Source organism: Hyla sarda, chromosome 9, assembly GCF_029499605.1.
Source record: "Hyla sarda isolate aHylSar1 chromosome 9, aHylSar1.hap1, whole genome shotgun sequence".
NCBI classification, from domain to species: domain Eukaryota; kingdom Metazoa; phylum Chordata; class Amphibia; order Anura; family Hylidae; genus Hyla; species Hyla sarda.
Genome location: NC_079197.1, coordinates 40724239 through 40737548, shown reverse-complemented (window position 1 = coordinate 40737548; position 13310 = coordinate 40724239). Strand labels below are relative to the sequence as shown.

Below are 13310 nucleotides of genomic sequence, written 5' to 3'. Positions count from 1 at the left end.
GGTGCAGCATAGGTGGCCGAAGATAGACAGCCCGGACCAGCTCACCCTTCCTTCCCACCGAGGGGAGGTGAGTAGAAAACAAAAGGGGGTCTGGATGATGACGAAGGCTGCAGTGGTCTTCAACCTACGGACCTCCAGATGTTTCAAAACTACAACTCCCAGCATGCCCGGACAGCCGATGGCTGTCCGGGCATGCTGAGAGTTGTAGTTTTGCAACATCTGGAGGTCCGCAGGTTGAAGACCACTGAGAAGGGATTGACAGGCGGTGATGATGAAGAGGGGGGATGGTGACAAGGGGGATGATGACGGGGTGATAATGAAAAGGTTATAATGACGGGGTAATGATGACCGGGGTGTTGATGACGGGGGTCTGGATGATGACAGCGGGGGATGATGACATTCAGGGATGATGTATTTCCCACCCTAGGCTTATTGTCGAGTCAATAACTTTTTCCTCTGTTTTTGGGGTGAAATTAGGGGCCTCGGCTTATATTCGGGTCGGCTTATACTCGAGTATATATGGTATTTTATTTACATGTAGTTACCTGCAATGTATAGGGTGTCCCTCTTGCTGGAGGCCCAGAAACAAATGGCTTTAGCTCTATGGGTTTGTTCACAAACAGTAAGAAATATGGCCTGAGACACAGGTGAATTTGATGTATGTTTCCTGCTGTGAGTTTGAATGGGAGTGGTCTCTCTGCAGGCTGTAAGCAGCGGATTTTCAGCAGCGAAATTTCCACTGGCGAAGATCTGCGGCAGACCCCATTGACTTCAATGGGGTCGGTGCAAATTTTTTGCAGTGAAAATTCATCTGCCGAAAATTTGCCGCAGAGAGCTTGCTCCCATTCAAACTCGCTGCAGCAAACATGCTTAAAGCTCGCTATCAAATCCGTCTGTGTGAACAAGCATTTAATGTATTTATGGCCTTATTTGCAAACCAATAACGGAAAAAAATTACAGCCCTGTAATCGACTGCACATATGTCAATAAATACATTGTGGGGGAGATTTATCATAACCTGTGTGAAGGAAAAGTTGCCCAGTTGCCCATAGCAACGAATCAGATTGCTTCTTTCACTTTTAACAAGGCCTCTGCAAAATGAAAGAAGCGATCTGATTGGTTGCTATGGGCAACTTTACCTCTGCACAGGTTTTGATAAATTTCCCCCTATGTGTGTATTTTTTTTACTGTGTGTAAATGTACCCTAAAGGTATGTTAACACAGTGGAACGTCTGTGTGGAATTCTGCCGCAATATACTGCATATTGCATTTCAATGGGATTCTGCTGCTCTGTGCACACTGTGGAATTTCCGCAGCAGATGTTTCTGCTGCGGAAATCCCGATTCCGGCACCCGCAGAAAGAATAGACTTGTTTATTCTGTCTGTGGATTCCGCTCTGTATTGCATTGCCGTCTATGAGATGCCACATTTCCATCCACCGGATCGTGTAAATGTGTGAAATGTCCTTCCGTGTTTTTTGGGTGGGCATTGTACACATTTACGGCCGTGTAAATGTTCAGCACATTTTAAAGTACGGACATTCAAAACATGCTGGGATTATCTTATGTTTGCAGTCAAGTATATCTAAATCTGACACTCCACATCAAAAATTTTTGGATTGTCGATGACAGATGCTTCAAACTAATGGCAATACACAAAGCATTTGTAAACTGAGACATTTTCCTTCATACACTGCCGTCATTCCGTGAGCATGAAGACATGCTCTCTTTGCAGCACCTATGCACATAGTCTTGAATGTCCCCATCTACTAAGCCAATTTGTGTGAAGACTTTCTTGGAGAAGCCAAGAATCTGTCTTTACCATTCTACTCTATTTCTTGCGGCATTTTCAGTCTGGCTCCTCCATGCACATCTAACAATATCCTTCCCCCCCCCCCCCCAACCCGGGAACATTGTTTCCAGTTGCCATTACAATCTCTGAATACATGACTTTGCAAGTGTCTTTCTGACTTGACTTTATGGATTTTGTTTTCCAAAAGATGTGCACAGTGAACATTCGCTATAAGGCTGCATTCACACCTCATTTTTTACATACGGGTGCCGAATCTGGCTGGGGGAGGGGAAAACCAGGGGCTCCCGTACCCCAGCTGGATCAGCCCGTGACTCCATTTACTTTAATGAGCTGACCGGAGTCAAACGGTGACTCCGGTCGGCTCAGTTTTGACCTGTATCCGGTTTTGGACCGGACCTTAAACCATAGTATACTACGGTTTTAGGTCCGGTCAGGAAACCGCATACGGATCAAAACTCAGCTGACCGGAGTATCCGTTTGACTCCGGTCAGCTCATTAAAGTAAATGGAGTCACGGGCTGATCCAACTGGGGTACGGGAGCCCCCGGTTTTCCCCTCCCCCAGCCGGATCCGGCACCCGTATGTAAAAAACGAGGTGTGAATGCAGCCTTACACACACTTTAGTGAGACATGGGCAGGACAGGCTTCCATTGACTACAGGACTGAAGCAAAACATGACTGTCATGTTGGCTGTATGTGCTGGGTGAGACATTCAGGATAGTCTTCAAAGCGAGCTCTTCTGTCTTCTCTGCCGTTGACTGCTGCATGTATAAGAGGAGTTAGGTTAAGGAATGCTCAATGAAAATGTTATGAGGGATATCTGGTTCTCATTGACTAAGGTATGTTTTGACAACATTCAAAGGTGACCAAATGAAACCAATCATAGAGATAGGTGTTTATCATCTGCAGTCCATCAACCCTTATACAGATTTGCTAAATACTTCAATTTAAAAATCTTCCAGTACTTATAAGCTGCTATATGCTCTGAACAAAGTCATGTAGTCTTTACAGTCAGGTACGATAAGTACTCTCTGCTGCCACCTCTGTCCATTTCAGGATCTGTCCATCTGTCTATGGGGATTTGCTTACTCTCTGGACAGTTCCTGACATGGGCTAGAGTGGCCGCAGAGAGCACTGTGGTCAGGCTGAAAAAGACTCCATATCTTCCTCCAGGCCATACAGCAGCTGATAAGTACTGGAAGGCTTGAAATCTTTAAATAGAAGTAATTAAAAAATCTGTATAACTTTATGGCACCAAATGATTTGAAAACAATATTTTTCTCCAGAATACCCCTTTAATGTGCTCAGCCTGACAGGGAAACATAACAAAAGCATGAAGTTATTCTACCGCCACCGCCGCTGTCCTCTCTAAGCCAGCCACATTTCACAGCGCATGTGCTGCCTACGAGGCTGGCTCAGGGAGAACAGCGGTGGTTACAGGAGCGAGGAAATTAACTTTATGCTTATAATACCCATTTAATAAACCATTATTACTGCACTGCTATATTACTATACATTTTGTTTATGTTTTATTTACTTACAAAGATTTTTACATTTTTCTATATTATTTTGGCACCATTTACAAAAAGTTTAAACAGGAAGTGCAGCCATAGTGTTTGTCAGCAATGAATTAACTTCTCGGGAACTGGGGGTCAACTCGAATTTTGTTATTTCTTAAACATAGTGACAAAATAATAATTTTACCATCAGTACCTAAAAAGCCAATAAAGGGGGATTTTCTGTTTTCACTGGAAACTGCCATAACAAAAAATGCTAATATCTGTAAATAAGACATAATGACCAAACCTTAGCTATCACTCTAATGTCTCTAAAATGGCCAATTGTATAAATTAAGTGGATGTCTTGAAATACATGTTTTGTCTACAGTATAGATGCCCAATTATAGTGACTTTGCTGGGTTAGGCTGGGTTCACAAATATCAGGTGTCCAGTACATTTTCCATCCAGGGTGCACTGGAGGGAAACTGATGCTAGAGCTGATCCCATGCATTTAGATGGGACAGTTCACAATCATCCAGCATCTCAATTTTGATGCTGGATGGTTGAACACGCCGGAGGGCATCGGACAGCAAGCTGTGTTCCCCTGTCAGCTGTCCAGAAACAATGGACACCGGATGCCATACAACTGATGACAACTTGTCATCAGTTATGGCATCAGTTGCATCGAGATCTAGGCTCAGAGTTCACCCATGCCAGATATACCGTATTTTTCGCCCTATAGGACGAATCGGCATATAAGACGCACCCAATTTTAAAGGTGCAAAATCTAGAAAAAAAAGATTCTGCACCCAACAGTGATCTTCAACCTGCGGACCTCCAAATGTTGCAAAACTACAACTCCCAGCATGCCCGGACAGCCGTTGGCTGTCCGGGCATGCTGGGAGTTGTAGTTTTGCAACATCTGGAGGTCCGCAGGTTGAAGACCACTGGATAGGAGGGAATACTCCCGTGTCCCCGCCGCTCCGGACCCGTCACCGGACCTGGATGTCACTCCATCGCTGTCGCCGCGTCCCCGACACTCCGGACGTCTTCTTCCCCGGGATCTACGCTCTCTGTCCCCGTCATCACGTCGCTACATATGCCGCTCCTATTGGATGACGGGACGGTGTGCGCGACGATGTGATGACGTCGCAGGGGATCCCGGCACGGAGCAGACACAGAGGAGGCAGGTAAGGTCCCTCCCGGTGTCCTTTAAGCTGTTCGGGATCCCGCGATTTCACCGCGGTGGTCCCGTACAGCCCAACTTTCCCTTCAGACGCGGCGGTCAGCTTTGATCACCGCGTCTGAAGGGTTAATACAGGGCATCACCGCGATCGGTGATGTCCTGTATTAGCCGCGGGTCCCGGCCGTTGATGGCCACAGGGACCGCCGCGATAGGTGTGTATATTCGCCGTATAAGGCGCACCAACTTTCCCCTCCCCAGCTGGTAGAACTTGTGATATCCAAGCATCTCAATGCATAACTTGAGTGGTACTTTATCTGACTCCTACTGAGATTGTTGAAGTTGCGACATTAAAGAAAGCTTTAGAATAAATCATGCAGAAAACATTTTGCATATTTATTTTGGGTTATGTCTCTCTGTAATTAAGCATTAAATGGAAGGTCCATTATATATATACATATGTAGTCACAGCTGTATATACTGTAGGTATACTAGGTATTGCCTGTTTTGGCATGAAATACTCTATATTACTGGTTGGCTATATTACAGATGTGATCAAGCTGTCTGTAAACTCATTGGATTCTGGAATATAGAGCAGCTACAAAGCACAAGAATCTAAAGAGAAAATTGCATGGAGAATGAGGCAGTTTTGGATTGTATTTGCACAGTGAATGATAGAGGATAGAGGTTAAGAGATGACAGATACTGAGGGAAGATGAATAACAAGATGTTTACAGCAAAAACCAGGTTGTCTCCAAAGGAGGGAGTGCGGAGTACCGGTGGAAGAGTGCTGGTGATGCAGCAGGAACGTCCTAACATGGGCACCCGGTGGTGCCCTTACTGGTGTGTGTGTGTATGTGTTGCTGCTTGAAGTGAAACCCCTCCTATTTTAGAATGTCAGCCATCTGAGCTAAACCAAGTCTTACTGCAGCAGTGTCTGAACCAGGGAGGATCCGCTTTAGGACCCAGAAACATCTCTGTCCCCCCCGGTCTCCGGAGAGAAGCAGCACATATATCCAGACTAATCTTCAAATGACACTTGCAGCTCAGAGAGAGAGAGAGAGAGAGAGAGAGCAGCACATGTGACAGTAAATTAATTCATTGTGTTGGCATGCAACGTGCTACCCATACTTTATTATTGGAAGAAAAAAAATCACATCCCCCCCAAATGACCATCACGCCTCGCCTCTCCTACCTCTCTGCTCTGAAGCCATGTTTCCTCCTCAATGCTGCATCTATATCCAGCAATGCTGTGTCTCCTCTGGCTGTGACAGATCCCAGTGCCCCCAGCATCCCTGCACTAGCTGTATATTGTCTCCCTACACCCCGACTCCTCTTTCGCTCCTATTTATGAGACACCAGGATATTTTGGATGGGATCAGTTTATCTTTTATTCTGTCCCACCTCAATTCTTCCTCCTGCTCCTGAATTTCATAGGATACACAGCTCGGGATCAGATCTGTGCTAGCAGCTCCTCCCAGCTCTTTCCTCATTCATTACATCCCATCTCCCTTCCCCCTCCACAACCCCTCTCTCTCTCTTTTTCCTGCTCCAGTCATCATCTTGTCTGCATAAGTACAAGGAGGAAAATAGCCAGCACGTTCAATAACCACTGCCTTTTTTTTTTAATGCCTGGAATATCTAGAAAGGAAGGTTGTTTTGTGTCTGAGCATGACAAGGACTGCTGACAATCCAAGATTACAGTACAGCAAGCAGCAGCAGCATCAGCATGTTAACAGCACCCAGAGGTACCTACCTCGGATAATAACTGCTTGTGGATACCTATTCCCTGCCGGAGAGGCACGCTGACAGAAGGCAAGTACTGCACGCTTGTGATAATGCTAACATTACCCCTTCTTCCCATAGCACTCACATATACCGCAGCGCTTTACAATCGAGGAAAGCAGCAATCCTGCAAACAATTGCAAACAAACACGGACTAGAGACCCAAGCAGAGAGTGCTCCCGACAACTAAACATACTTAACACACGTATGGCTCGGCGGGCGCAAACAATCATTGCAGAGCTCACCACTTCACAGTACAGACACCTGCAGGGAAACGGTTAATACCTGTGACGACGGACATAAGATGCACACGGTCACATCCATCCCCGCTGGTCCTGTCGGAGGGTTTGCAGGCATGTACCAGTGCGACTGGATGTATACTTTAATGACCGGCTGTTTTATTAGGCACAGCCATCTGATTACATACGGCGCACGTAAGCGCTAGCTTGATTATAAATTCAGACGCCGATACACGTGTACACATTTAAACATCCCTTTTGGAATCCGAAGGAATGAACACAGGATGAATGTGTGGGCACTTAGAAATCAAACGTGCCCACGCTACTGCCAGCAGACAGGCACTCACACAGCGAGATGTGCTCAGCTCTCCCCTTTTATTTATTTATTACCGAATTACCTGTTCCTAATATAGCACTGACATAGTCTGAATGGACTCTTATCGCCCCCTTGACCCTAGTCTAAATTTTCTATGTCAAGCACGCACGCCAGGCCAATGTCATAGGAAGCCAATTAACCTAAACATGCTTTTGGAGTGTAGGAAGAAAGCAGAGTACCAAGAGAAAACGCACACCAACACGGGGAGAACATGCAAACTCTATGCAGATGTTGTTCTAGCTAGGCTCGAAAACACACGGCCCCCAGTGCTGCAAGGCAGCAGAGCTAACCGCTGAGCCACATGTGAAAACAACACACGCTTCTAGATATGTCTCGGATAAAGAATGACTGTGCACCTGCTTCAAAACCTATGGAAAAAACTGATTTGCGGATCTGTACATTTTGTAGCCGCGCTGCTGCTGTACGTTTTCACATGGAGCTGTCTCAGGTTCTGCAACAGTGCTTTCTGGGCTCTGGTGAGAAAACGTGCTATCAGCTGTTATGTAAATCCAGTGAAGACTGGACGCATTTCTAATACTCTAGGGGCGGATTTTAGGTGTTGGCTAGTGAGATGGGGCCTGGACCTTCTGTCTATAATATGGGACGTGACCTCTGCTGACAGCAAACAGCACTACTCAGCTTTGTAAGACGTCGAGTTAGAGCCTATAGAGTTGTCCATTTCTGTGTATTGTATACTGTTTAGACATAGTCATTAGAGAAAATGGAAATGTCATGTGAAAATGTACAAAAGGGAACATTTTTCATGGTTTAACACAGTGTTTAACTTATTAACAACATAATTTGATATTGTTATGTCTGTCTATCTATCTATCTATCTATCCTTTAGAATAATTTTTCCCTATTCCGTTAAAATTCTGCCATGTTATAGATTCACACTTGCCTAAAATCCAGGAAAATAATAATCAAAAAATCATAAAATAATTTTGTAAAAATTTGTTATATTTACAAAATCTGCTAAATTCATTAAAGAATTATAAACAAATAAAAAAAGAAATTAAAATTGAATTTAAAAAGCTTCTGGTTAAAACTGGGTAAAATGTGTGAAATGATGTAACGGATGCATTATTTCTGCTCCTCTATTGGATCCTACAATGCCTCTAATGGTTCGAGCAGTAGATCATCTCCAGTGTTTTTAGAATTTCTCTAGAATTTTGATGGTAGCAGCCTTGTTGTGGCTCCTCCTAGGGAAGTTTACCACAGTCTGCAAACATTTCCATATCCATTCTATTTCCGTAATGGAACATCAGCATGAGCAGGAAATATTGCATGTTTTATTGCCTAGATAGGAGGTTGTATCATGTAATGGAGTAAAGTTATGTCGTACGCTCTGTGGCAGAATAACACATTACATATAGGCAAAATGGGTTCTGCGTTATGTGACAAAATAGATGTGGACAATGAGCCAGTATCCTGGAAATATAGAGCTGCATGGTGCTGGTTTGTTGTAGGAGTATGGTCTGATGTAGATAAGTAGACATAACTTATATGCTCTGTGCAGCACCCTAGCTGTATATGTAATAATAGATATTGTTATATAAATATACATAAAGCTATATAAACACTCACACATATAGGTATCAACTTTATATACTTCTTTATATATATATATATATATATATATATATATATATATAATATTTATAGCAAAACCAATATGGTGGAGAAATGAGCAATGCTTTGGACCATCGCAGTGCACTTCACCTTCCTCAAGGTTACCTGTGCCCCTATACTTAGTAACCATGTTCTTACTATTCTTACTTTAAGCACCAAGGTAGTTGTAGATGCATGTGTGCTTGTGCCATCTCTTAAAAATAAATAAATAAAAAATCCATATATATATATATATATATATATATATATATATATATATGTACATATATCTGTGTAGAGATAGAGAGATGTTTATATGAATGGAAAATAATACATATATATATTATTTATATAAACACACACACATATATATACATATATATATATATATATATATATATATATATGTATATATATGCACTTATATATGTATCACATGTTTAGCTACTTGAGGGACCCTGTGGTTATTGAACTTTTATTATGTCTACAGCTAAACGTATTAATGTATTAATTGTCTCCTGTTCTGCACATCATTTAGTGAAACTGCTGCCTCCTAGACACAAGTCATCATCATAGCAATCACTTCACATGAATTGATAGTCAACTTGGCATAGCAAATGTTATTGGGTGTATTGACCCGTGCATGAAATATATATATATCAATAAAAACAAGGTCAAAGTGAATAAGCAGTATAACAAATATATATGTCCTCTGGGTGCCCGGCCCTCATCAATCTTGACTAAAATTCGGGAATCCAGGGCACAGTTAGTGGGTTGAGGATAAGATTGTGGCTTTGTGTGACTACAGAACAATTATTTGCATGTCCTTCTATTCCTCAAGTAAAAAGAGAGCTTTTCTTTCCAGTTACTAGCAGCACATACTGCCTCCTTGTGAGCAGTAGGATGAGGAACTTGTGTGTCCTCAGAATAGATTTTTCAATAACTCATGGTCTCTTGGTTCCAGTATGATATGCTTGTGTCCGTAGTAAATGATGTGTGTATTCTTCCTTGTTCTCTTCTGTTCCCTGTTACGTGCTTCCTTTCTGCCTTTGCGTCCTTCTTGTTGTTGTTATTTTCTGTACAAAGGTTTTGTGTGCGTCTTTTGTTCACTGGAACATTCTGTATTGTATCAGCAATTTTTGTTCAGGATGGGTTAGCAATGGGTTTTACTCAGAAAATTGCAATGTTTAGTCTTTTGTCTCTTCTTCAAAGAGGACATCATTATCATCTAGAATCTATAGCCGACAAAAGAATGCTTTTTGCTCTGACTTGCATTATTTAGGTTTATTCATACAGACATAGAATCATTTAATGGTATTGTCTAATGTTGTTAGCATCGAATCATTTATTATTATTATTATTATTCGTAATAGTATTTTAGACAATTCTCTAAATTTGCATCTTTTTCAAAGCCCTGTTTTTCAGATCTACAATAGATTTTTCATGATTTGACGATTTTAAAATATCTGATCAAAGAGCTTAAGTCTATGGTAAATAAATAAAGTTAGTCATTTTGTTTCTAGGAGGGGAAATTGCCGCCAAATCTTCCTTTTGAAATACATGAAGTTAGTGAGACTACTCAAAAAGACTAAAATAATAATTCATATCGGTTTATACAATTTTTTTTTTTTAATCAGTGTAGAAGAAGTTTAGTCATGAACCATATCACTTCCTAGTTTGGTAAACTATGGGATGGCCAAAGATGGGAACTTAGATGTAAATAGAAAAGTAAAAACTAGAATAAAAAAAAAATCCAGACTAGGTACATGTGGGAAAGGTTTAGCTTTGGTTTATATGATGACCCAAATTATTCTATTGAAATGCAATGAATAAATAAATATGATAAAAAATAATGCACTTAAAGTTTATGGCAATATTAATATAAAAAGTATAACAGAAATGATGTATATGGATAGGAAAAATGTCAGAAACCAGTGGTCTGGAATGCATAACCTGTTGAGGGCTTTAAAACCATAAATATATATAAATAAATATATATCATATACTTCTATCCCCTGGGAGACTGAATAAAAGTAGCACTGGAAAATCAACACTTGACCTTTTTTTGGGGGGTTTTGAACCAAGATAATTCACCATGCCACAATATTAATTCCTTCCAAATGTGGATCATCTGCTTGTTCATTGAAGTAAGTAATGTACAAGGATTGAAAAAAAGCCAACATAAAGAATAGAGGAGACTGAAGGTCATCAACCATGAGATGCATCTCTCTTGTGACCATTTCTTCACTAGCTGTGTACATAGGAATATTGTATTGGATATATTTTTGGTCTTGATAAGTCAGCAAAAATACACCAAATGCATCTGTTCTACTTTGCAAAAGAAGCATCTGCAGTAAACAAATACATACAGGCCACAATCAAAACTGCTGTTTTAATCAATTTTCAAGTATTTTTTATCCCGCAAGTTGGCATAGCCTTTTCTTTTTCTAAAGGAATGTGACTTTGATTCCCGAACCGGCTTTACAATGTACGTTAACATGCACACAAGAATATATCTTGAGCAGAAAACAAAAAAACTCAGTGGCCTTGCCATTTCCTGGATGTTTTGGACAGTGCTGTGTTCCTGGTTCCTGCTTCTGTGCTCCTTCTGGTTGGTGACTTCTGAAACCTACTCTTTGGATGCACATATGACTTTGATTTCGAGTGATCCCTGCTACTGAACTTTGGTTTGACCTCTAGCTTGGCTTTGACCTTTCCTCCACCTGCTCTCCAGTAGTGAAGTTGTGTTTATCTGCCATGTTCATGTGGACCTTGGGGACAGAATCCATTGTATTGTTTTCTTTTATCAACTAGTAATGCCTAATTTTACCACGAGAAGAGGTTTGCAAAACTTTATCGATAGTGATCAATTCTGTTTTTGCCTTTTCATTTTATATACCAGAAGTATCTTCTCAACTCCTATAGAGCAACCGTGAACATAACCTGAGATGTAAAAAAAACAACCAAGTTCCATAACTCCCCATGACACAGATGTTTAAGATCCATCAACTTCTAGCAGCCTTGCGTGTACTGGCCCACAGAGAGTCCAAATAGAAAAGACACTTTAGCGCTTCCCGATACAGTTAAAAATAATTTTATTAAGTAAAAATTTTACAGATTGACTGGGAATTGGTTTAGACATACTGTATAGTTTTTTAACCTATAGACAGATTTGCACCACAATTGGGCATAGGGGCCCAGGATTGTGCTGCACCTTCTGCTACTGGGCAGGAAACCCAGTACCATAGCCAATATGGCCTGGGTCCAGTTAGTCTTTATAATAAATGGCAAAATAATATACAATACTGTAATGAGTGAACTGGCACATATTCATAAAAGGTTCTGACACATCTGAGGGGAAGGGAAGAGGCGGTGCAAACCCAGGTAAATGACAGACCTATATAACTTTCTGGGCTATGTATATTGCAATAATCCAGACTGGATTTCCTGTGAACCCGCCATCTCCTTTGAGAGGCCCACCCCTTTAGAATACTATTTTTAAAATAATTTTGTTGGTCCTCCCAAAGAAATTTCACGGTAACTGGATAACCCTTTTCCATATTTTATTTTAAGTCTTTATTGGGAAGATTCATCAAAACCTTTGCAGGGGGAAAGTTGACCAGTTGCCCATAGCAACCAATCAGATTGCTTCTATAATTTTCAAAAAGGCCTCCTAAAATTAAAAGAAGCTATTTCATTAGTTGCTATGGGCAACCGGTCAACTTTTCTTTTGCACAGGTTTTGATGGATCTCCCCATATATATTTAAATGTATTAAGACATGTATAAACAGTTCATTGCTGTCTTCCAAATTTTACGTGATTTAGATACCGTATTTTTCGCCCTATAGGATGCACCGGCATATGAGATGCACCCAATTTTAAAGGTGCAAAATCTAGAAAAAAAAGATTCTGAACCCAACAGTGATCTTCAACCTGCGGACCTCCAGATGTTGCAAAACTACAACTCCAAGCATGCCGGGACAGCCGTTGGCTGTCCGGGCATGCTGGGAGTTGTAATTTTGCAACATCTGGAGGTCCGCAGGTTGAAGACCACTGGTAGGAGGTAATACTCACGTGTCCCCGCCGCTCCGGACCCGTCACCGCTTGTCACCGCTTCCCTGGATGTCGCTCCATCGCTGTCGCCGCGTCCCCGTGGTGTCCCTGACGCACCGGACGTCTTCTTCCCCGGGATCCACGCTCTCCGTGGCCGTCATCACGTCGCCATCATCAAGTCGCTACGCACGCCGCTCCTATTGGATGATGGGACGCCGTGCGCGACGACGTGATGACGTCGAAGGAGAGCGCCGGCCATTCAGGGGATCCCGGCACGGAGCAGACACCGAGGAGGCAGGTAAGGTCCCTTCCGGTGTCCTGTAAGCTGTTCGGGGCGCCGCAATTTCACTGCGGTGGTCCCGAACAGCCCGACTGACCGGGTTAGTGTCACTTTCGCTTCAGACGCGGCGGTCACCTTTGATCGCCGCATCTGAAGGGTTAATACAGGGCATCACCGCGATCGGTGATGTCCTGTATTAGCCGTGGGTCCCGGCCATTGATGGCCGCCGGGACCAACCCGATAGGTGTGTATTCGCCGTATAAGATGCACCAACTTTCCCCCCCCAGTTTTGGGGAAGAAAAAGTGGGTCTTATACGGCAAAAAATACGGTAAACAAAAAAATAAGCTTGACAAAATCTTAACAAAGAGAAAAAAGAGAAGGAACAATGATTGCTTTTCACGGATTATGGGTTGCAGTTCTCTATTGTAGTCTAGTATTAGCAGTGTTGTTTTTAGCAAACTGAATATTGAT

General features: G+C 42.2%; 1 protein-coding gene across 1 annotated transcript in view; it reads left to right on the top strand.

Moving 5' to 3' along the window:
* Positions 1–5579: 5579 nt before the first annotated feature.
* BRINP1 (BMP/retinoic acid inducible neural specific 1) overlaps positions 5580–13310 on the top strand; it is a 285238-nt gene continuing 277507 nt past the window's right edge. Inside the window, exon 1 of the mRNA XM_056537848.1 lies at positions 5580–6308. The gene's annotated coding sequence lies outside the window, so the exon portion shown is untranslated. The remainder of the gene's footprint in view (positions 6309–13310) is intronic.